Source organism: Melospiza melodia, chromosome 1, assembly GCF_035770615.1.
Source record: "Melospiza melodia melodia isolate bMelMel2 chromosome 1, bMelMel2.pri, whole genome shotgun sequence".
Taxonomy (NCBI): domain Eukaryota; kingdom Metazoa; phylum Chordata; class Aves; order Passeriformes; family Passerellidae; genus Melospiza; species Melospiza melodia.
The window spans coordinates 44024205-44051692 of NC_086194.1; the positions used below are offsets into that span (position 1 = coordinate 44024205).

Consider the following 27488-nt stretch of genomic DNA (forward strand, 5'->3'; position numbering starts at 1 on the left):
CCTGAAGAGCTGGGGGGCTGAAAACTCTCCTCCACTAAACAGCTACCCACACCTTCTGTCAAGTACATCTGTTATTGCCAAACGTATTGTCAACACCTCTATTTACAACTTAACACATTTTTAATTCATGCCACTTCCAAACTGTGTGCAAATACTACTATCCCCACCCGCTCCCCCAAAATTCAACCCCACACAAGTAATGGAAGAGTTTCATGTGAAACAGAGAACTGGATTCTTGGGCAGCCTGTGAAGGATGCCACAAAGACCTGAGCTCCTTTATCTGAGGAGGCTGGGTAGCCAAAAGCCAATTCTCCTCAAAAAACCCAGCCTCTACCTTAGGGGGCCTACAAGTTTCTAAGGAACAGATGCTGAGAAGCCATACAAAAAAAAAAGGATTCAATATTTGCCCTGTCTCCTGTACAAGCCACTGTAGGAGACAAGCAGTTGAACTAGGCCCATCTTCGGTCAGACACTGGTCACTTTTTGTAGGATCTGTTACTGGCATAAAGCTGTGGTATCCAAACAGAGCTAACTCTCTTTGGGAAAAGAAAAGCAGAATCCAAGCAAACCCTATCATATCAGTCTGGTCTGGGGGGCTTTGGGTAGGCCAGAGCCAAAATGGTGTGAATTGATGTTCCGGGGGAAAGGCTGTTCACACGACAGTTCTCAGCTGTAGGCCTGTGCTGAGCACACACCACAGGCACCTCTTCTCTTTAAGAAGCAACAGCAAAGAGAAGTCAGAGGAGGCAGAAAAGCTGCTGTAAATCCATATGCACATGGAAGCTTATTTAGATGTGTCTCTAGATTTTCACATATGTAGAATGTGCTCCGAAATCTGCTTTCCTCAGTGTGAATCTGCTCTGAAATCTGTTCTCCTGAACAACTGCTAACAGAAGTGATATTAGCCATCCAATATAACACTTGCTAATTATACACACTGTTTGCTAACATCACATCTAAACGCTGACATTTTTTCCCCATTTTTTTGTTTACGGTTGGAGCATCCTATTGCCTTGATACTCATGTACTTCAGGAAGTGCCCATGTAATATGAAGGATTTATAGGAGGGGAAGAGAGGCATTGCAAGATTCTGAAACAAAACCACATCACTTCTCTGTAAAATGTTCAAGAGCAGATGATGGTTGTCCTAAAGAAGTGGTAGTAAGCATAAGCCAACCTCCATTGTGTTTAGTGGACATCCAGCTCACTTGCAATAAACCCTAGACCTCCAATTTGTTCTACTTTTTATATGTCTGTCTCTGCATTGACATTGCAATAACAGGGACCTTTCTGTTCAATTCTGTGTTTAGGTTCTTTTCTGCTTTAAGTGCAATGTCTTGTCTCACAGGGATAAGAAGAAAATAAACCCCATCATGCACATACTAAGCATACAGTAATGAAGTCCATTTCAACAAATTATAAAATATTTCTCATTGCTTTCATTATTCTTCAAGGAAGATGATAAAAAAATATTTACCAAAGTTATTTAGCCGCAATGGTTTATTCTGATGTGTATCATCAGTAGGGAAAGAACTGAACCTAGATACAGATATAAATACCATGGGCATCAAGGGACAGCACCAGTATTAAATGGTGTGTTTAATTTTGGATGGAGTAATTAAAACAAAAGCCAGAATTGCTCTAGGGTTATAAAACACTTAGGGATAAGCTACACTCCAGGAAATCTGTGGTGTAGCTTCTGTGAGCTTCTGATTCCTCTGCAGTGGAGCCATCCTGGTGTGCATGGAGAATTTTGCCTCCAGAATCTTAAAACATAAGTAAAGAGATTGTTAAATACTAAGCCAGAATCATTAGCACTGTAGAGATCTTTTGAGGGAATCTGTCCATACTTTTCCATCCTCCTGACCTCAAATATTATTCCTCTAAGAAATTTTCCTATGGACAATTCCTGGTGAAAAAGGAGAAATACAAATAAAATCCCTGAATTTTTCAGGAAGCTTTGAGAAAACGGAATATGGAAAGCAACTCTTTTAAGAAAAATGTGGACAGCCTCAGTATTACTCAGGCTTACATGGTTATTGGGTTAGGAAGCTAGTGAAAGTAACTGGTATTTTCTAGTCTGTACTTATCAAATGATAATTGAGAGGTGGGGACTTCTATACATCTTAAAAATATATCTCCATATATATATGCTTTTAGAAATACTTTAGTCCTATTTAGAAAGGTCTTGAGCTTTTCAATCAGAGAAGAAAGCTTCTAGTAATCCTGAACCAAACCATACTTAATATTTTTTTAATCCTGTTTAATATTTCTATTCAAAACTGCATTCTTTCTTACAGGGGCAAACGTCACTGCAGGGCCCTTACACAGTGCAGGTTACCAGCCAACACATTTGTCCATTTCAGAGAAATGGACATGAGATGCCAACAGGGTTCCAGGTACTGCCCTTCATAGTTAAGTGCACTACTATCCCACCATGATCCCACCATGAAAGATTTCCAGGAATTTTCAAATTCATTCAGAGAAATATTCATCTGCTTAAACAACAATTAAGAAGCAAGGAAAACACATCGGGGAAAAAGCCAAGCATTCTCAAGGTGCTCAGAACTTTTTTCACTTATTGTTTTCCATGCCATTATTCATCTCTCATCACTCTTCTTACTCATCCCACTCTGAGGGAGGAAAAACACACAGAAATCACAGGTTCACCATGACCACCCATGTGGGCACATCCATGTCTGAAGTGAGACTTCGGCTACACAATATTCTCCTCCCACCCCATCATAGCTGAATGCAAAGGACAACAAGGTAAAATGAAATACATATAAACCTTTTTAGTGTCAAGGAGTCAAAGGCAGGGTGCCAGGGAGAGGAAGACAGGTATTTGTCCTCACTCTTCCAATCTAGCAAAGGTACTACCTACCTCCCACAGTGTTTTCACCACTGTCAAATATATCTCACATATGTGACTGTTATAAAAGACCCTAAATATCAGCATGTTACCAAACTTTAAGTACAGATTGCTGATTTTCCCATAACAGTAACAGGGACTTAATGAGAAAGAAATAGTTTTGGTATTTACGTTCTATCAAAATCAGCATTACATTTGTTACTATAGATTTCGAGAGGAAAAATTTCAAGACAAAAGATTTCCCAGTTCTGCAAATGTGAATGATTGAGGAAAACTAAAACGGGAAATATAATTAAAAGGTTTTGTAAATAAAACTGCTTTTCTGTGAGAGCTAAAGGGAGAAACGCTATTCCTCCTCCTTCCATTCATCTCCCATTGCAGGATGAAATTGATTTAACCTCATTTACTGCTCTCTAGGAAGAAATCATTCAGCCATAAGCCTCCCAGGGAGCTTCCCTTGGCTGAACAAAAGCTCAAAATGTCACTGCATTTACAAATGAACAGAGCCTCTTACTCAAAAGGCTTCAGTGGAGTCACCAGGAAGAGCTGTGGCCTACAGGTCTCTTCCTCTCAGGGTAAATTTATTGGCAGGATAATGTGCATGTTTCTCTCAGCGAGGAAATGTGCCATGGGCTTGGCAGATAAAGCAGTCCCTGGCTTAGGTTCAAATACATTTATAGCCAGGTGTGACCTTACAGGTCTAACTGTGTGACCTGGAGCAGTGCCCATGAGGCTGTGTCAGTGCTGAGGTCCCCTGACATGGGCGTAATTAGCACTGACTCCATGATGCAGAAGACTGAACTATTGCTTTATTCTCCTATACTATATCAATACTATATTCTTGATGTTATGTTTGCCCAATTATCCCGTCATAAAAAAACCAAACAATATTAAAAGTAGTAACAATTTTAATTGAATAGTTAAAATAAAAAAATATAAAACTGGATACAATATAATTTGATTGAAATAAGAGATAATTTGGTTCCAATAATAGTGCATAAGCAAAAGATAACCGCGGGGTACGGAGGGCAGGGCTCTTGGACCCTTGCCACACCACGTACAAGCTTGCCAAGTGAAAGTCACCCCTTATATGCCATGTGTCAATGCCATCTCCTCCTATTTTCGGTTCGTCATATCTGTCTCCGCCTTCATTACCACCTTTACCACGCATTTGCCACCACTCGGTTTGGTGGTCGCACAAGTCTTTTGGGGGTCGTCTGATGAAAATTTTGTAGTCTTCCTCTGTGTCCTTTAATTCACCTTTGGGTTACACATGCACATCAAGCCAGTACAATGTAAGCCAAGACTAACGTATCACTGCATCTGCATATCAAGGCAATAAATCCCTTATAATTAGCATTTTCTGGGACCCAACCAGGTTTTGCTCATTTTTAGCAACTGCACCTTCAGCTTCTTTCCTGTGGTCCTTGAGAACATCTGCTGGGAAGGGGGGGGTGGAGCCCCTCCTCTCCCTCTCTTCTTTGGCATTACAACTTTTAACTACTTTATTATTCCCAAATATTAATTACTGTATCAATATTGATTACTGTTTAAATTTTTATCAGCACGAATCATACCTATTTATCACATTGACAAACCTGTAACTCTTTCCAGCCTGTCCAATACAGCTTTGACATCACTGGTCAATGAACCAAAACAGCACCACCCTTTGTTAAACATTCCACATTTGCCTAGCAACAGATATAGCAAGCGGAGATAAGAATTGTTTCAATTCTTTCTCTGAGCTTTCTCACAGCTTCTGGAAGCCTTCCCAGGGAAAATGCCTGGGAAGGCCTGTACCTGCTTTCTGTGGCCAGAGAGCTGCTGCCACAATTATATAAGATCAAATTGCTTGGTCTCAGTTTCATTGGGAGCTATTTCCAGCTGCTTGAGCCTTTTCCTAAAACTGCAGCACGCTATTCTCAGTCCCCTGCAGCAGTGGTGTAGTGGGACCAGGTTACTCAAGAAATCAGGGGACCAAATGGTGCTGAGCTTTTCAGTCTTCCCCTGGCTTTGAAAATCTGTTCCAGTGTCTCTATGAGAGTGTTAGCCACCAACAGAGCTGACAAGAATGGATTCCCTTGTCTCACAGACCCATCCCATACACGCACCTCTTGCACATCTACTGCCTGCAGACACACTTGGACCTTATTATCTTTAGTCTCACATAAATGCATGATTGCAAACAATCTCAGCTACCCTGAGCCATCTTTTTCACCACTCAGCATCTCCCCCCTTGGTTCATCACTGCCCACAATTCCCCATGCACACTGCTTCCTGCCACAGAGGCACACTTACAATGCTGTCAACAGAGTGCAACCACAGAATGTTGATGGTGGCTGTTTCCAGCTTGCTCTGGATTCCTCACAGCAGTTTAATTTGTTAGGGGAACAAGGATGTTGTGCACATAGACTGAGACACATCCAGAGCTGCTCAAACCTTTCTGGGAAAAAAGTTAAATACACATTTCTGAAAATTTTGATTCTTGTCTCAGACCTTCCTCCCCTGGTCCTTTGTTGATGGCTCTGTGCCCTGACCTTGTGCTGATTTAGCCCTATCAGGAGTGACCTCCAAGTAACACAGATGTATCCCAAGTTCCACCAAATAAAGTTCTACCAACAAAATTCTTCTTTGCTAATGAGTTATTTTGGGTTTTTTCTGGGTTTGCACAGGCTTTGCCAGCCAAGGGGCAACATTAGCTGCACCCCCTGGAAGATGTTTGATGGTAGAGCTACTCAGGAAAAAAATGGATCTGGCCTGTGCTTGTTCCCTACTGATATTGCTGTGCCTTGAAATGGTTTCTCTAGGGGTGAAGAACAAACATATGTTACAGCAATATCACTTGCAGCGCTACACAGGTGGCTAAATCCATCATCATATGGCATCCACTGCAGGCAAACTAGCTGTGAAACGGCACAATGCCAGCCAAAACCACACATGAAGAGACAAATTTATAAAAAATAAACCACAACAATGCACTACTTAATCCAAGGCCATAAAATAGACAATTCATGAACATATTTATAGTTACGTGAATTCAAGGAAGTAATTGAAGGAGGAAGGACAGAGAGCTGGGGATGTAAAATTCAAGAAGGTGCTTTTTGCCACTCCCCATTGCAAAATCCCACTGCATGAAAATAATCTGCCTAAATTGTATTTCTTACTTCATTTTTGTTGTTTCTTTTTTTAAATTGTGTATACAGATGCTTCATGAGCATAAAGTGCATATACAGGTATATATTAGAACTGACACACTTGGCAATTAGCTGTGAATTCTCCACAGATTTGTGCATGTACATGCATTATCTTGTGTGCACACACTTTTGATACCTGTGCCTTTGAAATCTAGGAAGCCATAGGTACTTGATGTTGGGCTGAAAGTAAGTGTGACTGCCAGAGGGAATTGGTTCACATTGGTTTTCAGTGGAAAAGGTAAGAAAAAAATGCTTGCCACAGTCAAATAGGTTCTCACAACAGTACTTCTTAGGTCTCTCTCAGGAGAACAAAGACAAGATTAAAAATTTAGAAGGAACATAATAGAAAACAAAACAAGGCTTTGCAGCCTCTTCTGCTCAAGTGTTTTCTCAGTTGGTGGAGATACAAACATAAACACAGTTTTCTCTTCACACATTCTTCTCCATCAGGTTCCTCTGTACCTGCACAAAGCCGTTCTAAAAAGACAGAGTTCCACTTCTCACCAAAAAAGGTTGGTACAGCAAAAGCGTGCACGTAAGAGATGCTTCCCACCAAACTGAAAGACTTGCTGAAAACCTTCAGAACAGTGCCAGTCATGAAGAGAAATGCAGAATGGTTACACTTTCTTTTGTAAATGATCTAATTTAACATGAAATAATTTTTAAATTGCCTGCTTTTACACATCCCTTTAGTGTAATGAACAAGGATACTTAGGACACCTACACTAGCTGATCTCATAATTTGCATTCTTCCCTTTCTTTATGAGCAAAGTCTATCACCTTCCTTCCACAATAATTAAACTGCAGTTTAATTCACTGATATAGACACAAATAGACTAGAAAACCTACTTAGGCACACATCACAGCATATAATCTGATTAACAAAATAGTACAGGATTGCAGCATGCAAGGACTTTATTCAGGCAAGTTCAGTCTCAAGCATACCCTTAAGTCTGTCTTGATTCTGTACAGCATATATTCAAGCCCAGCTGATAGTCAGGAGATTTAAATACCTATTTAAATTCTTTATAAAAGAAGTTGAGGGGAAAAGCATTATTTAATTCTAAAATGAATTATTCTTCAATGCAGACTGTGTTCTAAGGAGTTTGATTGCAATATTTGCCAACTCCATGGTGAAAAAAACCCACACTGCTTTTATCATCAAAAAGCCCCTTCTAGGTGTATTCAAGGAAGTGGGACACCAGAAGAAAAAGTGTACATGGTTCAGCAGAAAAACACCTTAGGCAGGCCTGCTAACACCTTGCATCTTGCATCTCTCCTAAATTGTTGTGCTCTTTTGTAGAGCATAGGCTCCACAGGAGAAATTAGGAAGACCTCAGAATTTCACTTGGATTTAGCAAAAAAAAAAAAAAAAACGGGGGAGAGATGAATCTGATAAGTCATGAAGAAATTCTGCTCAATGGTGAAAAAAAAATAATCCACATGAACACAGGAAAAAAAAATCAGCCCCATTCAATCTACATAATGAAAATCTGGATTAGTGCCTTATACAGGAAGACACAATTGAGCATCTTCTCTCTCAAAGCACCACTGAATACAAACGAAATCAAACTATAAAAGGTTCAGTCAAGTCACATTTTGAATTTAAATTGATCTTATTTGGTTGGCTTTAGTAATAATTGTTTCTGAGGTAGCCTGGAAAGATATTACCTGAAAGATTTCATATGCATTCATTCCCTTATCTTTTTACTTTTCTAGTTTCCCTAAAGCAAACTCACTTGCTAAATTTATGCTGTGTAACCTCTCTGCTAGGCTTTCACAGCACGCACTTCCCATTCGCCTTCAAACACTCGAATCAAAGATGATATAAAAATGAGCAAGTAACTGCAGCTTTCAGTTCCTCAGATTTTAAGATTGTAGCCTGAAATCAAGAAAAAAACCACTCTAAAATCCCATACAATTCAGCTTCTGCTTAAGCCCCAGTAAAACCAGATTTCTGATTTGCCTTTTAGTGACTTTCCTCAGCAATGCAGTAGGACACATGTTCAGTAATATACTTACATCCTGGTAATAATTTAGATAATTCAAAACAAAACAATAGTTATGTGCAAATGAAATCAGAGCAGCTTAAAAAACAGCAGTTAAAAGTTAGTGCATATTATAGCATTTTACTAAATATAGCTGATTAGCTGGAATAGATTTCTCTTCTAAATTAATACAATTAGGCATATATGTTATTTAGAGGCAGCTTACAGAAGCAGTAGCTACAAAAAGGTCCAGTTTTATAAATATCAATAGCAATGAGTTAAATAATTAAAAACATGAGGTATTTTCATTCAGATAGAAGTTAAATCAGCTTCATAATTTTATAGTTCTCTGCCTGCTTTTTTCCTTCAAGCAACCTCTAATCTAAGAGACTCATAAAACTGTCTTTGCAGAAATTCCATAAATCAAACACTACAGATAGCAAGAGCAGAGATGTATCAAAAAATGTATACCCTGAAGAAGATCTCTGATCCCAAACAAAAACCTCTGAAATGTTTCTGGAGTGTGAATTTCAGCCAGACGTGCAGAACAGGTGCTCACAGTTTTCTCTGAGCTCCTCTCCTCTCAAAAGCCAAATCAAACCAACCAAAAAAGTCTAATTGCGAATCACAGATTTGACTCCAGCATGGCTGAGCACCTTCCAGAACTCTCTTACAAACTACGTTACTTTTTAATAAATTGAAGATGAAATATTTATTTCATCTTTTCCTAGAGCTGTCAGTGGCACTGAATACCTGCTAGGATGACCCGAGACTCAAAGAGATGGTGATACCATATTCTCAGACCTGAAGGCAAAAACTGGCAGGGAGGTGAAGCTGCAGAAATTGTAGCCTTTCCACATTAAAACAGGACATTTCCAAGCAAATGGACCATATGCATTATTCTGTGTGGCACCTGCTCTTCCATTAAAGTCTAATAAAGCCAGTTCAGAGTAGTTCTGTCTCATATCACACAGGCTCTCTGACCTGGCACTTTCTAGTACTCAATAATTTAAATACTGTATTAGCACATTTAGTGAATGTTCCCTGAACAGTAGCATGCCACAGATCACTGATTTCAAGGCAAGGCAAGCCAAAATGGCTGTGACTTTGTTTTAAGAAAACATATCCACAGGATGGGGACGGGTTCACAGCCCCTACATGAGCAAACACAGCATGCCCCAAGAGCCAAACCTCTTATCTTCAGCTTTTAAAGATGATTTTGATCAAAAGAATTCCATGCCAGGCCCTAGTCAGAAGTCCTTCTCTAATGCATTGGCTGCAGTACTGAGTGTTCAAGCCTGCAATGACCACCTAAGGTTGGATACCAGTGAAGAGTTTCCAAGTGCCAAAGGGTCAGAGAAATGTGGAGCAGAGTAGCCTGTGCAGGGGACTGATTTCTACAAACTTTCACATCACAGGATCCTACCAGTTCCTTTTCCCCCTCCATTTCAGGCCACAGAGCTCCACAAGCTGAGGCAGATTGGTGAGGGTCAGTTCTCTCTCTGTCTGAGAGGATGAGACTGCAATGGAGTGAGCTGCACCTGCCGCCACAACCAGCCCCATGGAGAAGAGATTCAAGAGCAGGTCTGAGTTGCTTGTGCATGCTGAAGTCCCAGTCATTCCCTGTGGATTAAAGCTATTGCTACTAAGCCAGAAAAGCTGTCAGGGAGAGTGGGACTGAAAAATGAGTCTCATTTGCACTGGAAAATGAGGGCAGTACACAGACCCAACACTCCACACTCCAGCATATTGTATACCCAATCTGAGATGTGTACAGGTACAATAGCTCAGGTCTGAAATCTGTAGTGTTGTTCTGATGCAGTGGGGCTCATTGGCTTGGGTGGCTACCTTGCTTCTTAATCCAATCTGTTTTAAACCTGTATGTCTCCATATTACAGGCTAGTTGAACAGAACTGGCAGCTATGTACCAGAAGACAGGAAAAAAGAGAAAATTATCGCAGCTCTCACAGTTGGCTAGCAGCAAAATGACAGAAGCAGCCAAAACCCACTGGAGGGCCACTCCCCAAATTATACTTCCTCCAAGGAAACATTTAAGTCTATCTGGCATAGCTCTTACAAAAAAAAAAATGCTTTTAGGAATGCAACAAACTGGTGAGTAGATACTATCACACTTAGGATAAGCGGAGCTAGAGAGGATCAGGAGACCTTTGGAGAATTCAGAAATGGCAAAAAGGTTTCTCTCAATAAATGGCTGATTACAGCAATATTTTGTAGGCAAGCAATTCACAAAAGGCTGGAATACCCTGAGGGTGGTTAAAGAAGGGATATCTCTGAATTTCACAGTACAATCTAAGTAGAGTGAAGAAAGGTCCTGCATGGTGTTTTGGCACTGGAGATTGCCATATTCATTTCACTCTGGATATCACTCAAACCCAAAGCAAACTAAAAAAATTCTATCCTGAAATTACCTTAAAAACTAAGCATACTGCCAGCCACAGTACTTTGGTGCTGAAGGCCTCTAAGTGGAGACCTATCACCCAAGCTCAGAGTTTCAAAGAAGCCTGGGATTTCCTAGGCCCAAGGCTCATGTCAAATCCCATCTGAGGAAAATGTCAATCTGAATTATAACTTTTTAATGTGAATCATACTGCATTCCCTTTGAGAGAAGCAAAAAGCTTCTCTGACACAAGACTGTCATTCTAAGCCTAATTCCAGGCAGATGCAAAGGCTGGGTTACCCCAAAAACTGTGGTTTTGTGCCAAAATTTACATGGTGTGGGGGGCATTGCACTGCACAGTAAAATCCATACAAAGGTACGTGATCCCCTTAAGGAAGAGAATGTTTTTATCTGCAGTGTCTCTTTAAATTAGTAGTAAGACTTCCAGTTGAGTTAATATTAGGATGGGAGAGAAAAGCATGCAAAAAGAAAAATAGTGCAGGGTAAACACAACCCACCATTGTTGCATAACTTTGCCCTACTGCAATACTTTTCACACAAAGATTTCCCTTTACCATCATTAATCAGCAGGATTTGCTCTTGCTTTTAAGTGTACAGAGCTGGAAGGAAATTATCTGACTGTGATGTAATTTTAATTTCATTAATATGCAGTAAAAGTATGTCCGTGGCAGCAGGAAATCTTATTACTATACTACTTATTGGTTTAAATATTAAATACAACTGTCTTTTTCAGAGCTTGTCCTCTAATTACATTTTTTATTTTCTAACATATATTCTTCTTCCTAAAAGCATTTTGGAAACTAATGACAGCTTTCAGGTTGGCTGGATTCCATTCTTTTTAATACAGCCAAGTGACATTTAATTTGAAATCTGACATCACTTTAAAATATTAATAAGATCAGGGTAGCTTTACAGTGCATATTCATCTCAGTGATTGAAACGAGCTTCACAAAGTTGGTGCAGGCACACCTTAAAATGTGAAAAATTTGTATCAATACGCAGATGAATCTAAATCTTTAGAGACTAAAGAATAACACAGACAACCGGCTAAAGCACAAATTTTGTTGCCGATGATTATCAAAGCCAGAAACTCCTTGAAAGCTACCCAAAGCGGGGCAGATCCTGGAACTCTCTATGAGAGAAGAAGGATGTTATGTCCTCCCATAGGGAGCCATATCACCCATTTCTGGAGCAGCTCCACACACAGCTACTGCCAACATCCCACCTGCAATGTCAGCTCCCTTGCTGACAAAATTGGAGTTGTCCAAGGTATCATTATGGATGCAGTATTTGAAATGCTGGCAATTCTCTTGCTAGGGAAACAGTGACATTTCCAACTCACTTTCCCATTTAAATCACCCCATTCTCATACAAATTCTCTTCAGTGGCTTGGACCATGGTGGACCAGGACTAGCAACAGAGAAAAAAAATTGTTAAAGATGTGGCACAATAGCTGTTAAGTCTGAGGAGACATTAAGCTCCTTTTTAGAACCGTGCTAGTTTGAACAGTGGGAGCCAGAACACAAAAGCAGTGTGTGTGTGCAGGAGCAGCAAGGAGAGGGTGAACAGAGCTCCTCTGAATGGCTGAAAGAAAAGGTGAAAAATGGGCTTTGCTTTAATGGAATTGTGTATGTTAGTACTTAATGCCAGAAAACTACACTGAAACACTGAAAGGGCAGAAAGCCTGGGAAATCCATGGAAGTATGTACATATCATGGCCCCAAGAGGGAAGAGGAGCTGGAACACCGCTTTTTTCCTAGAGTGCCAACACAGAGAGAACTGAGTTTTCAAATCTAAGAGATGAAAAATGCCTCCTGTGTTACAATTGCTAGTGTGACTCATGACAGCAAGCTTGGCATACATTTTTTTTTCACAGAAACATGGCCAGATCAAAAATGCACAGCTGACAGATTTACTTTTTCCAGAACATCAGGTACCAAAGACGTACAGCCTTGAAACTGCAGTAGCGACAGACAGTGAAATGCATTCAGTGCAAGACAAGGAGGATGGGAATGGCAAGTCATGAGAAATCCTAAGACTGGCAGAGTCAAAACCCATTTCTATATTTATTATTTTAACCACATACTGTGCCAATCCAAGCCATCTTTGGAGGTGATGGTGCTGCTTAGTGCTACAAAGGAGCATAAAAGTTGTGCTTTGGATACATAATCAGTCTTGTAGGGGATTGTAGAGACTTCCCACAATTTCTGGAGGATGGATATAGCTCATTTGCCTGAACAAAACAGAACATTTTATTTCTCAGGAGTTCATGAGTTACCACTACAACTACACTAGTCTCTTATTACATTTAATTCCAGTATCATGCATAGCAGCACTGAATTTTCATCTCCCCAGTCCTACACTCCTTGTAACAGAAGATGAAACATAATCTGAACCTTCATAATGGAGTACTCTGTTGTAACCATTGTTTCTGTCTTGTTATTTTGACTCTGCCTCATCTTTGTCACTCAAAGACATGACAGCAAATTAGTCTGTGTGAAAAGGACCAAAGAAAGTATAACATGGTGCTCGCTGTCACTAAAAACTGCTGAAGGTGCAACAGTTCTGAAGGAAAGCTATTTTGAATGTCAGATTTTCAAAAAAGCAATCACATCCAGACTCCAGGCTAGCTGAAAGTCCAAGTACTGTCACATGCAGTGATGACACAAGGGATCAGAAATTCCAATATAAAACTTATGAAGCCAACAGAATAAGATTAGCAAACTCAGTTCAATCTCATCCTTTTGTGTTGTGGAGGGTTTTTCTGTTTGTTTGTTTATTTGGGGTTTCTTATGAGAAGCCATGGGGAAAAATAAAATGGTTGGTTGCCAACTGTTGACACTTGCTATTTCAAACACACAAATATTTTAGTTACTTTAAGGGTACTAATTGGTACTAATTGTCCCATTTATTTACACATTTATAATTTTCTTTCTTCTTGAAATAATTCTTGGAGACATTTTCACATAAATGTAAGCACCCTTCAAAATTTTTCATGTATCTCTATTTCATTCTTGACATTTTAACCCACTTTATTTGTCAACATTTTTTAGCTGCCAGAAAAACAGAAAATGACACAATTTTCGGTGTATTAAAACACTTCAGGGGGTACCTAATCTTCCTCTGCACAAGTAAAACCAACTCAGAATTACCCTAACTGCACAAAGTATGTAAAACCACTAACAGCACATTACTTTTGCCTTGCACCTCTTGAAGTTCATGTATAGTTGATTGCCTTAACATATGATAATGTAGCCAGCTGCCTTACTGTTTATCAGTGGAAAAGTAAAGGTCTTCAAAAAACTTTACCATAAGCATACTATTGCCACTAGAGGTATAAAAAAAGACAGCACAGATCTCATTAATTTCAACCAGAACAATGGTCAGAATGTGAAAGACTGAGGCTTTATAGAAAGAAAAAGACTGCTACTCGTGCAACCTCCACTTTCACAGTTTTTGCACTAAAAAAAAAAGCACAGCTCAGATGATCACTCTTAAAAACCAGACTATACTAGAGACAGATAACAGAACACTGGTGATTTAACACCTCAGTCTTTCTGTTCTGTTAACATTAGTAATACTTAATTAACATTATTTGTCTGTTTTCACCAAAGCCTTTTACAGATGACTATCAGAGAGAAGCAGATAATCAATTTAATTTGTCTAGGATGATTTTCAGTTTAGCCCACTGAAGATAAAGATAGTAGAGCATCCATCCTAAAATGTGACATACCATCTAAAAGCAACAAATCTATCTCTAAGCATCAGATTATTTTCTATGGAGAACTTGAAAAGGTTAAATCAGCTGAAATAAAGGCAGCAAGGATTCTCATCATTCCTTCCACTTGCATTTGCCATTCACATGAGTTTTCTTTGAAGATAAATACAACTACATATGCTAAGGAGGAAACGGGTTCAACATTGAAAAAAAATGTGCGTGTTGTTCTATGTACTCATTCAATCTATAAGTGCATTTAAACTTTTTTGGTACTTTAGAAGTAAATGCGTGTACTCATTGAATAGAAATATTCATATTACAAGGAAATTTTTTTTTAGACAATATTTAAAACTAAATTTTGGTAAACTAGGAATCAATTACAAACACTGGTAAAAAGTGCTATAAGATTATGCTTTTACTAGATCCCCTCTGGTTACAAAAGCATGTATAAACAGTATAAAAAAGATATTTTCTCTCTCAGGAATGCCAAACACCATTCTTCATGAATATGTATAATTAGATGTTCTCTGTGAGTGAGAAGTAGTAATTAATTCAGTGTTAAACATCACAACCTATTACTTGAACTCCATGGCAACCAACATTGCCAAAAGAGAAAATGAAATTTCAAAGCCTATTTTTAAGTTATTACAGTTACACATTTCCCAAAATTTCAAAGCAAGCTTGCAGTGCTTTTGGATACAGACAAGTTAACCTCTATAATTGAGAAAAGATCGAGGTGACAACTAATGATTTTAGCTTTTATTTTAAAAATAGCTTCATGTCAGTGAAGAGGAAAGTAGCCAATACTCACAGCAGTTACTCTGTGATATGCACAGCACTTGTAGGGATGTAATCCCAATGGTTTTCACAGTTTGGGACACCTTGATGTCACTGACTGCTCTGAAGGAACAGGCCCTCTACTGGTGTTTTAGATTCTGACCTTGATGCTCAAACCAGGGATTTTTACCCCTGAACCCACAAAGATGAAGGCAGACTGAGGAAAGACCAGAGAATCAGCATATCTCCAAAATATGGATAGCCTGGCTTAAATAGAGATGTTTGTACCTTTGTGTTGTCTTCTTTCTTTACCCAAACAAAGCCATAAGGGAGTACAACAGAGTTCAAAATCTTTGGCTTTGGAAGATGGGAAGACAGCAAAATAGAAATCAATGACATTCAGAATGGCAAGTTGTAGCACAGAGGGGGGTGTGACTACATCTCCCTAGGAATGCTGGGGTAAAGGAAAAGGATAGTAAAGAGTGGCATTTCCTCAGAGAAAGCACAATAATGGCAGACAAGCAAATCATTCTCTTGGTAGAGATAAGGTAGCATACATAGCTAGAGAGCAGATTTGATTGTGCATTGAGCACATGCTGTACCTCTAATTCAGGTGTTATAAAAGCACCAGATCAGTCTGTTGAGGACAGGTAAAAAGTATAGTATGAGCTGATACTTTTCAAAGCCAGGCAAGATAAGGCCATAGATGCAATTAACAAAGCATAGGAAAAACAAGAAAAGTGTCAGTAAGTATTTTAATATAAGAAGAAAGCCAACAAAAGCATTTGTCTGCTACTCAGTGGAACTGAAACCTTGCTTAGCAATATCACTTAGCAATGTCTGAAAGCTGAAATTGGAATGCCTTTTTTGCATCATCCTTTCATTTAACATCAATTAGCTCTCACACTTAGTATCAGCAAAAGATGGTGAGATGTCAGACTTGAATCAGGAAAGAAAAGATTAAAGAATACCTTGGTAAATCAGACATTTTCAGTTTGGTCTGGCTTTTCTTGAAGAGCTGCTGGATGAGCTGCTGGCATTTATCTAGAAAATCTTCTGTGATACACTGAGTTACCAGAAGACTGCAAAATGGCAAACAATTACAGGAGGAGCCACAAACCTGTAAATCCAACACCTTAGCATCAATACCATGAACTGTAAAAGAATAAATAAACTACTTGTAAATTCCTAAAAAAGAACCCAAGAAGATGAGTAACAGACAGCATGAATTTGTCAGGAAGAGGACCCATCAAACCAATCTAATTTCCTTCTATGACAAGATGATGGCCTTCAGGGAATAGAGAAAAACAGTAGCTGTCCTATTACTTTATTAATAGTTCTGAATTTGATTTCATGTGAAATTCTTAAAAAGAAGGTGGAACTATTGGGATGCTCTAGAAGTGTTTGGAAAAGGCTATTAAGAAAACATATTTGGCTTATCATAAGTAAAGAGAGATGGATGCATTCAATGATATTCCACAGGGAAATGTCCTAAGTGTGGACAAATGGAATATTTATCTTAATGAACTGAAATATGGCAAAACAAGTGTGTTAAATAGCACTCAGCTGTGAGGGACTTTAAGTATATTGGAAAGCAGGACTTCAAAATTTCTCAGCAAACTGAGAATAGGATGAATGGCATGTGCTGCTTCTGAGCAATATAATGTTCTATAACTCTGCAGAAATAATTAGGTGTGTCACTGCAAGTGAGGAAACCCATGGCTACAGGGAATACAATCTGTAGATTAGAAATGTACACATGACAACTCTTTCATCATACTGTTGGGAAGACTAAAACAATTTTACAGCAGTGTTTGAGGAGAGGTAGAGTTTATGAGATGCACTAAGTAAATCTTTCCACTCAAATTCAAAAAGCTGCTGGAGCAACTTCTCAGTTTGCTGCATTGCATTTCAAAAGAGGGATGAACATCTGAAGCAAGCTCACAGGCAGAATAGTGAAGATTGATCACAGCTTTGGAAGACAAGAGGAAAGACTGAAAAAACTGGCTTACTGTCTTGAAAAGACTGACAAAAATTTATGAGCAGCAGCTACTTCAAAAAGAAGAGGAAACAGTCTTCATGCTCAGAGGATTTAAATGCTGAAACTGCACAAAAAACCCTAAGGTTAGATGTAATGGAAAGTAGAATGAAATGAACTTTAAGAGAAACAGTGCTAGAATAGGATGCCTGGGGAAGCTCTGGCATTTCCATCACAGAAGGTCTTGAGCTATAGGTGAGAGATAAATCAGCTTTTAGAGCACAGAAAGTGAGCATGGTCTTAAGACCTTTCAAGTTCTGAGAAGGACAGACAAAAGCATCCTTTGCAAGGTATCTAGCACAGAAACAAATCTGGATGACCTTTAGAAGCCACTCAGTTTCATGTCTATACTCATATCTAAACTATTAGACATCCCTCTGTCCCTACCAGAATGTAGAAGGAATAGGCACAGCAGTTCTGCAAAGAGAAGTTCTTTCTTTAAAATACAACTAAGGCTAAACCAAGCAGTGCTGGGTATTTTAGCGATTCTTACTGCTACAGTCAAAGCACATTTTGTGTGTCAGAGATTGCCAGATTAGGTTTCATTTAAGAATCAGACACAAAGAGGGAAATTTCATTAGACACAGGCAACAGGTGAGTATTTGAATGAATAAAACACTCAGTTACCAGGGAGCTCACACCATCTGCTGGATTGCTGTTTCTGCTTCCTGAGCCAGCCAGCACTGCCTGAGAGTGCAGAAGCTTCTGCCTGCAGTGATCTGAAGATATTAGCAATCCACTTCCAGCCTCAAAAGGCAGCCCTTTGGTCAAGTTCTCATCACACCTCTGTTCTTTCTAAATTATTTCTCAAGAAAGTTTGAAAGACAATTTTTCTTTTCAAGTCACAAGATGCATTTTATCAGAGAATAAAAGACTTTTGACAGTAAGTGGACAAGAGCCCAAATTCTCCCAGCAGGCTACTGGATGAGAAAAGAAATCATGGAGCTAGGCAAAGCTTCTGCTGATTTCCCTCTTGAGCAGACCTATGAAAAAAGAGTTGCAGTAATTAGTCAGGTAGTTGCATTCTGCTCAAAAGCAAGACTTCACCAATAAATCTTACCAGCTGAGGTTTAAAAGAATGATCAGCATCCTCTCCATTTTCTGACATGAAGCCATTTAGGGAACCTGGAGTTGAAAGTAATTACATTATGGATGCACTTCATATACCGGCAAAACTACAAAGCTTCCCACTCTGTAACTTGGTGATATTCCAAGGCTGCTCCTCAGTTGATGGAAAATGGCCTGACTCTGCTTGCTGCAGGGGAGCTATGCGAGTTTAAACTGCTGATGATGTGCATTTACATTTTCATTAGACTACTGAGGAATCTCCGAAGTACGGGAGTAATCAGTCAAGGAGCACACCTGCTGAATATGCAAGACACTGAAGAGGTTGATGTTGTACTGAAAAGGAGTGAATGGAACACTCATCCATGTATGTCATTTGTGCCATAAGCAGCATTTTTTTGTGCTTTTTAATCTAATATTCTCACAGAGTTTAGGCAATACGTCCAAAGTGGCTAAACCCTTGATGGTTAATCCCACTGAAAATATTTTCATATAAATGAAATGCACTGCCTTCATTCAGGAGATAACACTAAAATTCACCACCCAAATTGTAGCACTCTCATCAAAGTGTAGGAAAAAAAATACCACACCAAAAAACCAGAATAAGGAAATAGAAAACACTGCAGTGCAGGGTCCAGCAGTCTGCTGGCAGTGCTGGGGAGGGACAAGCATGGCAGTATGGGAACATCACCAGCTGAGGTGAGATGGAACCTTTGGACACATCGTGAAGGTTTGGACACCACTGCTTCTGATGCTGATTTTTACACACCTACGACCGGCTCAGTAACAGTGACCAAACTTTGTTTCCCAAAGCATGCAGAAGCAAGCTTTAAATACATAACTGGGGAATAATTGCCACATTCCATAAATAAAGCGGTTTGAGAGAAGCACTCGGTCTCTGAGCTGTGATATTCCTGATCAAAGAGCAGTGCACTCAGTGAGAGGCTACCCCTTCTCTGCCATGAACCATTGCTTCCATAAGTGGATCCCAGCTTTCAGTGACCTACCATGAAATGAGGATTTAAATGGTATGGCTCAAGGTAGCAAATTTTAAGAAAAGATCTTAGAGCATCCATAAGATGTCCTGCAATAAAAGCCATGAACTCAAAAACATAATCAAAATCACACTTGGTGTTTCCCAATCACATCCATGGCTCTCAAGAATTATTTCTCCTAAACGCTGCTTCAATTTTTACTGCTTATTTTTTACTCACCTGGGCAGCTCAGATGTTTAGAAAGCGTAAACTATGCTGTGTGGTATGAGAAGCTGAGCTTTTAAATCAAGGAAAGGCCACTGCATGCAGCACAAAGGCAATCAGACTGTACAGCTGAAACGGTAAGGTCCTTCACTTTCAAGTCACAAAATTAATTCTGTTTATCCCATTCTTTCTCTTACCATGCTGAAGAAATAACTCCAAATAATTAGAAATAAGAGTTTGCAAAAATTGTACATATGAAGGATATAGATCAAACACACAGAAAAAGTAGGTTTAAAAACCTTACTAAAAATATCATTTCTTGAAATACTCCTTTTCTTCACAAAAATACAAGGCCACTGCATTTTAATGCATGTCTCTCAAACAGTTCCTGACTTCCTAAATCAGTTTGAGGGCTATTTTAAGGTTAATTTGATATTCTATTGCTATTTAATGACTGCCTGGAAATTGCGCAGAAGCAATTTCTAAGTGTCTAAATGTCTAAAGCAATAAAGCCACTTCTGAATGGAAAATGTAAAAAAAAAGAAAAAAATAATCAGAAGTTGGAGAATACTCATCAGGAGAAAGATAAAATTATATCAAGTTTGTTTTCTCCCTTACACCAAAGTCTGTTTGCTGATGGTGTGAGGTACATAAAAGAAGACATTCATTGTCATATCACACATTCTTCGGATTCTTATTTTTGTGTTCTTAAATACCACGCTACAAAGTGTACAAGTAGGCAACATTTGCTTAAAAGAGAACACATCTTCCTGAATCAGGTACTGAGAATACAAGATAAGGGGAAAATATAACAATTTAAACCCATTTGGAAAGTAATTTTTCAGTTCTTAGTTCCAAAGATTATGCCTCAGGCCACAGAAGTCAGAAATCCTATGTTTGCAGGAGTGGGATTTATCTCAAGATTGGGCATAGTTCAATTTAATATTTGTGTCAGAGATAGATTTCTAACCATCTCCTCTGGAGAGGCCAGAGAGCCATCACCTGGTGTGTCTCTCCCTTAGAGTGAGATGGATCTGTCTCCTTGCTTCCAGGTCTGGAGAGGGCAAGGGAGGCAAAGGAGCAGAGTTCAAAACAGTCAGAAAAAACCAAACCTGAACAGCCAGCAGCTACACAGGAGCCCAGGGCCACTCAATACTGCCACAGCCTTCTCCCCTTCTGCAAGTGCCTCTTGATCAGCTTTGGAGGCCTTTGGTAAGCTTTATCCAAGTTTTAAAGAGGAAGAGAAGTCTTCAAGCCGAGTGACTTCCTACAAGTTTGGTGAAAATTAATGACTTGAAATAGGTCTCTGAAGGTCCAGGGTAGTAGGGACATAACTATTTAGTATTCTTTTTGTTGGTATTTCCATTTGATATGATGCAGAATTAATATTTGCCCTCACACAGCAGGAAAAAATTAATGAGAGCACACCACATATAATGCTTAGCATTTCATGATGTGTAATAATGTTATTGCATATTAATTTTGTTTATGTAGTCACACAGCTTAAATAGACACACTCAAACCTTGCATCAGGAAAGCATTAATAAAGTTACTAGATGAAACAGACTTCTCTGCTTCTCAAGGTTGCCTGTACAACCCCAATTTTGGCCCTTTTGTCTACATGCTTAATAATACAGCCCTTAATTACATGTCCACATCTTTGTTTTTTTAACCTAACTTTTGTATCATTCAGCACACAAAATAGAAAATGTCCACTTAATTAACAGTTGTATTCTTCCTTTCTTCTTGTTGTTCAATGTGTGACCCTTTATCTTATTCCCTGTAGATTATTCAAACTGGGCTCTAAAGCAGCATTAACAATTTCTTGGGCGTTTGTGAGCTGTATATTTAAGCTCTCTATAATCAGTGATAAGATTATCCGCTAAAATCTAATAAATCTTGACTAAACATAAGCTTACTGTTTAGAACATGCTTATAAGTGTTGCTTATTAGTTTATAAGGGCACATTTGCCCAGAGACAGCAATGGGCATTCCTTTCACCAAACTGCTGGTGGGAGGCATTGCCCCTACCCAAAAAAATAAATGCATCTTCAAAGACAGGCAGGACAGCATACTGCATAATTGGTTGTCCCCAGCAGAAGGTTTGATGAGAGCAGAGCTGCAGGTAAAGTCACTGTTTTCAGGCTGGTACAGCTAACACCATGGTGTGTGTGGCTCAGGTCTGATCCTGAACCTTGGTTTCAGGATCTGTCCAAAATTTCACACTAAATAATTCCCCAGCAGGCTTATACCTATCTTGTAGCATGGCAACCCAAACAGAAGCAGTTTGGCAAAATCAGCAGCAGCTGAGAACAAGCTTTTAGCATGGAAGCATGAGAAGGTGTTTATAGTCCTAGTGGTGTGTATAGTCCTACAGAGGAGTGTGCTGTTTGCATTCCTGGTGGGCTGAGCACAGTGAAAAGCACCGTGGTGAACTGAACTGTGACGCCTTCTCAGCACAGAAGCACCAATACCTAACCCAATATCTAAGGTGGTGTTCATCTTGTCAAACTGCAAATTGAATAGCTGCCACTGAGGACAGCAAAGGCAAAGGGAAGTGCAGGCCACAGGAAAGCATAATGCTCTGTCAGCTGAGAATGAAAAGGCAAAGCTAAAGTCAGTTCTGGGCAATGATGCCAGCTATTGCTAAATCTTGCTCGACTGGAACACCAGACAAGTACGAGCTGAATTTGCCCATGCTTTGCCTTACTAAGCTGTAGTCTGTAAACAATAAATCAATCCTTGGAATCTGAAATAGCAATGATAGCTTCAAAAATCATGAGTTGCTGATTTTGTTTTTGTTTTAGAATAGGTACATTGTTCAAGAGTTCTAAATTTATGCTGTTTTGTGACCTTATGGATATATTCTCTCCTGCTTTCTCCACACAAAGTGGAGAAAGGAAAATAATTTTGGAAGTAGACAGTCATTGGGTCAGGAAATTAAAGCTGGATATTAAGAAAAGCAATGTACTTCATGGAATCTTTTCCTGTGGGACTCAAAACATCCTTTTTCTTCATTAGCTGCCCTTTGTTATTAAGTTGGCCTTTGCCTTTCCATACTGTTAGACATGACAGTGATGAGGTTGGTGAAATCCACTAAAAGAAGACTTAGTAGTCCATTTCTCCTGACCTCTGGCCCATTTTCACAAAACTCTGAACTACACATTTGTTACAAAGCAACTTAGAACAGAGGCACAGGCACTGAGGTTCAGCCATTGCACTGACACTAAAGTGGGTGCAGTAATCTACAAACACAGATGTCTCTGAATGTGAACCATCAAAACTCTGCCCATAGCAGGAATCTCCTGCAGCAGGAAGCATAATCTGGTAGAATTTTGTTTCATATTCCTTTAGACTCCAGTAGTTACAGCATTGTACAATGAATTGGCTGTTTTCCAGCGAATACATCCCGGGAAACTGTTCAAGAAGGAGCAATAAATAGATCAGTGAACTTATATTTCCATGTCAGTAAGAAGAAGACAAGTGAGAAATCGGTCTGACAGTGTTGCTGGGGTGATAAAAGGATATTTAATAGCAACCAAGTATAAAACTCAAATTAAGGATTTGAAAGCCAAACAGGAGTCGATTTGATGAATACCAATATAACAATGTAAATGTAAAGCATCCATTACTCTCATTTCCTAGGGGACTGAGAGTTTATCAGATTTATACATCCTCTTGGTAAGACACTGTGTCAAACAGCAGTTAGGATTTCTAAACAGCCACTACACATGGTGTGACTAATGGCAAAAAGGCACTGGACCAGAAGCCCAGAAGTTTGCTACTCACATTACTGCAGCCTGCTTGGTTAAACCAAGCCTCAGACTAGGAGTCCAGAGAAACACTCTACCCTTGTAAAACAAAAGCAGCTGACTTTACACCACACAGATTATACATCTTTGACAAACTGTGTTTTCTCAAGCTCTTACAGCACAAAAGATGCAGCTGTAATGCTCTGGATTTGCACTGAAGATGCAGCTGTTCCACTCTCTCCCTTCCCATCTCTTCTCCCAGCACCTCCAGTATGTGAGCAGTAGCTGTGATAATCCTAAGTTTTTAAATAATACACATGGAAAAGAAGAGCTTGTGCGTCTGGGGAAACACAAACCAGTCCATAACTTTCCTGCACTGAGAACTCCAGAGCTGGGGACAGTACTCCAGGTAGGGTCTCACCAGGGCAACACAGAGGGGGAGAATCACCTCCCTCACCCCACTGGCCACATTTCTTGTTGTGCAGTCCAGAGTTTAGTTGGTCCTGTTGAACCTCACCTTGAGCACACACTGCTGCCTCATGTCCAGCCTCTCATGCCCCAGCACCCCAAGTCCTTCTGCACAGGATTGGTCTCTATCAGCTCATCCCCAGCCTGTGCTGATACCAGGAGCTGCCCCAACCCACACGCAGAACCTCGGCCTTGTTGAACCTCCCAAAACCTCACCCACTAGTCGTATATTTTCCTTTAGATTAGTTTAAATGAGTATTTATTTTGAAAAAAGTCCCTGACATTTTATCAGGCTGTAGAACCACCTGAATTCCAGCTGATACTTAAGAAATCACAGCAGCATACATACCATATAGTAAAAGATCAGGAAGGCCAAGTTTGCCCCCATCAGCTGCTCCAATTAACTGCTTAATTGACTAAAGTCCTCAATTTTCCTTTCCTTGCAATTCCAAACACCAGGCTGATTTGGTCATTCCCCCTCTACACTTACTGGCTCCCAGTTGTGTAAAGGCTTCAGCAGAGTGGATGCCACCAGGTGAACACCACAATATTTTACCTGTTGATCAGCTGAACTCCAGACAGTGCTGATGTACCAAAGCATACACCTTTTATAGCACCCAATGGTTATTTTCCTGTAGGAAACACCCTTGCAGCAAGAAGAGAGGTTGTTACCCAATACAGGTGACATTTCATAGCTGCTGGTTGTGTCAGCTGGCCTTGATCCTGCCTGGCCTCAGGACCTGCAACCATCCTGCACTACTGTTCAGAGTCACAAGACCCCCAGCAAGGGAAGAGCTTGACCACTCCTGCATGTCTGTCTGTCCTGCAAGAGGCATTTCAGCACCTCTGAACTGTCACACTCACAGGTGAGTAAAAACCTTCCCAAAATGACAATGGCAGAGCAGTAGGAAAACACCCTCCTCCTTGGCCAAGTGCCTTTCTGCATTGCAATTTTTTCTAGGAAAAAATCTACCAATTTCAGATCCTGCCCTTTAACTGACTAGACTTCTTGCAAAGCATCCAGTTCCTCTCTGCTCAGTTGGCACTGGGAATCAGAAATTAATGTTTGATTACTTTTCTCTAATGCTGAGGGAGAGAGGTAGCCAGAGAACCAGAGCTTTTGTATCTATCCAGAATACTTTTTTATCTATTCAAACAGATGATTAGGAAACTCAAGTGGTACAAAGCCAAAAAATGTAGAAAATACAGAAAGCCAGCAAACTTGATAAAGACACAATTACTTGCACTTGTAACACTACCCCCTCATATTCACACCAATTTTAATTCCACTTTTAAGATAAAATTCCAATAAGTATTCATGCATACTGTATTTTTTCAGAAATACTGATAAAAGGTGTTTGAGAGACAAGCAGTATTTCTTTGCTCAGAAGCCTATTCCATCATTCATAAAAGTAAATCTTGCTCTTTTCCATACTTATTTAACAGCTTTCAGGAGATCAGCTCCTTGTTGCATATTTGGAGAGCAGCATTTCTTTGCTGCCTGTTTTGCCCAGTCTCTTTTGAGAAGGTGGAAAAAATCACCACGAATTATTTCCATTTCAGTTTGTTTAGTGATTCCCAGCTGAGAATTACATATACAACACACTGCTCTAGAGGCTGAATGTCTTTACAGAAGCAGCATGGAAATGAAAATACCTGGAGCAATGGGCATCTTGGTTTTTCCAAACATTTAAATCACAAAATGGTTTGTGTCATTGCAGTGAGCTTTAAGGGCATTGTAAGAGATTTATTTTTGACAAGAATTGTCCTTCTTCATCATTAAGGCATATTTATGAGAAGGAGACAAACCTTATTCATTGCTTATGCCTGGTTCTCCTGCTGCTCATAAGTCTCTAGTTTGAGGAGTGGGAAGAAAGAAACAACACCACCTCCAAAGATTCCCCACCCCTGTAACATAGTTTCTTAGAACTTTTAATGGAATTCACACAAGAGAGAAGGATTATGAAAAATTTTACTAATATGGGCAGAAAACCTCAACAAAATAAACGTGCCCCTCTAATATTCACTGAGACTTAATGTGGCTGAACTGCGTCCAAAACCCAATGGGATTTGTTTCGCCGCATGCTTTAGGGTCTGCCTTACTGTAGAATCCATTTTTCACCCAGGTCAGAAGCAGCTCCTGAAATTCTGGGACAGGTTTGGTGAGCTCATGGAGCAGTTTCTGTGGTTATTGGAAACCAATCTGCAAATTCTAATTCTGCTTACAAAGCCCACAAACACAGGCAGGCTATTCCAGAGCACGTGACACAGGAGGGCAGCTCCAGGGAGCCAGCACAGCAGTGCATGGTTTGGCACTCTCACAAGCACTGGGCGTCTCCACAAAAATCAGATGTAGCTTAAGGTCTGCCATGAAGAAACCTCATCTACCCTGTATGCCCCCGTGCCACTCCTCAGAATCTCTCTGCCATTTTTGTCTCTTTCTCCTCTCGTTGATGATAAGACACAAGTCCCTGTGGCATTGTGGGGCTGGATTTGGCGTCCCATGAAGGCTTTCACTGATTGTGAAGCTTTCCAAAATGACATTTCACAGTGTAACTCTGGACTTACATTCATTTGATTCTTATATGCAGAAGGATATGCACATGTACAGAATCCATACTGAAACTCCTGAAAGCAACTCAACATTTGGGGTTTTTGTGGCAGATGCTTTCTTCATAGCCATGTGTTTATTTACATCTAAATTTTCAGGGTGAGAGTTACCTCTTCCTTCAGACCAAAGAAGGCTACACTTAGCTGACAATTGCACTCATGACTCTAACCACAGTGTCAAAATGAACCCATTTCACATGTTCAGTTCCTGTGTGATTATAAAAAAATTAAAAAAAAAAATACTCTGAAACTGTCCCCACTATTGCAAGGGCAAACAGCTATGGATATCTGGTTACTACAGCATATAAATATTAGTTTGTGCCTTCAGCTTAGATAATTTACAGGCCAGAGAGACATAAATCTGTCCTAAAATACTTTGTGTTTCTAACTTGTGGGTGTGAAAAAAACCCAGCACCTGAAACACATCTTCTTGCTCATGCTGTATATATTACATGTATTTACCCAAACTACCTTCACATTGCAAAGAAACAAGGGCACTTACAAACTTCAATATAAAACTACACCACTGCAGGATGCTTATTCTAGCAAGTAGAATTCATCTGAGAAATCTTACCTTCAAAGCTAGTAAAAGACTTATTTCTAAGACACTGGTTGGCACAAAGCCACATGATATGCTATTAAAATACGCAAAACCAGAGTGGAATAGTGCTGTGTGTGTAAATTATGCATGTTTCTTATTAAATCCCTTTACCTCCTCCCCTCCTCCACTTATTACACAACTTGTCATCTCTTATTTACATGCCATATGATACACAACCCAAATAGAGAGGGCAAACATCCACAATATGTGCAGAAAAGGGAGATATTTGCATTTAGGAGATGAATATGCATTAGGAGGCAACACATTTAGGATACATATTTTAAAAGTGAGACTGTTTATTTTGACAAGCCTATTGCTAGAAATGCCACTATGTGCTCCCCCATGCCTCCCAGCATGGAGTTTGTTCTCTGACTGAATACACAACACCCATCCCTAGAAAGAGAGCCTGCTAAGCCAGTTTCAAAGCCATGGACTGAAAAGGAAGTCACAACACTGGCAGGTGGAAGCAGGAAATTCTTGGGGAACAGAGGGAGTATCCAATTCATAGTATTCACCCTTTTATCTCTCTCTTTTTTTTTTTTTTTCTCCTGCTTCTCAATGTAACTTCTCTGTGAAATCAGAGAATTTCTCTGCTAGAAAAGTGTACCACTTATGAAATCAGCATTGAAAAAGGCTGCTGTTTGCTTCTGAAATCAAAACAGAAAGCCAGCCTTTCAGGGGAAAAAAGATAACTTGCTTTCGCCTTCCTCTTTTTCTTTTTTCCTTTTCCCTCTGTTTTTGTCTCTGGCTTTCTCTCAAACAAATAGGTAAGGTCTAAAAAAAGGCC

The 27488-nt window shown here is 39.7% G+C and overlaps 1 protein-coding gene across 2 annotated transcripts in view; it reads right to left on the minus strand.

The window, feature by feature from the left end:
- CPNE4 (copine 4) overlaps positions 1 to 27488 on the minus strand; it is a 236056-nt gene that overhangs the window by 138946 nt on the left and 69622 nt on the right. The gene's annotated exons all lie outside the window — the stretch shown is intronic.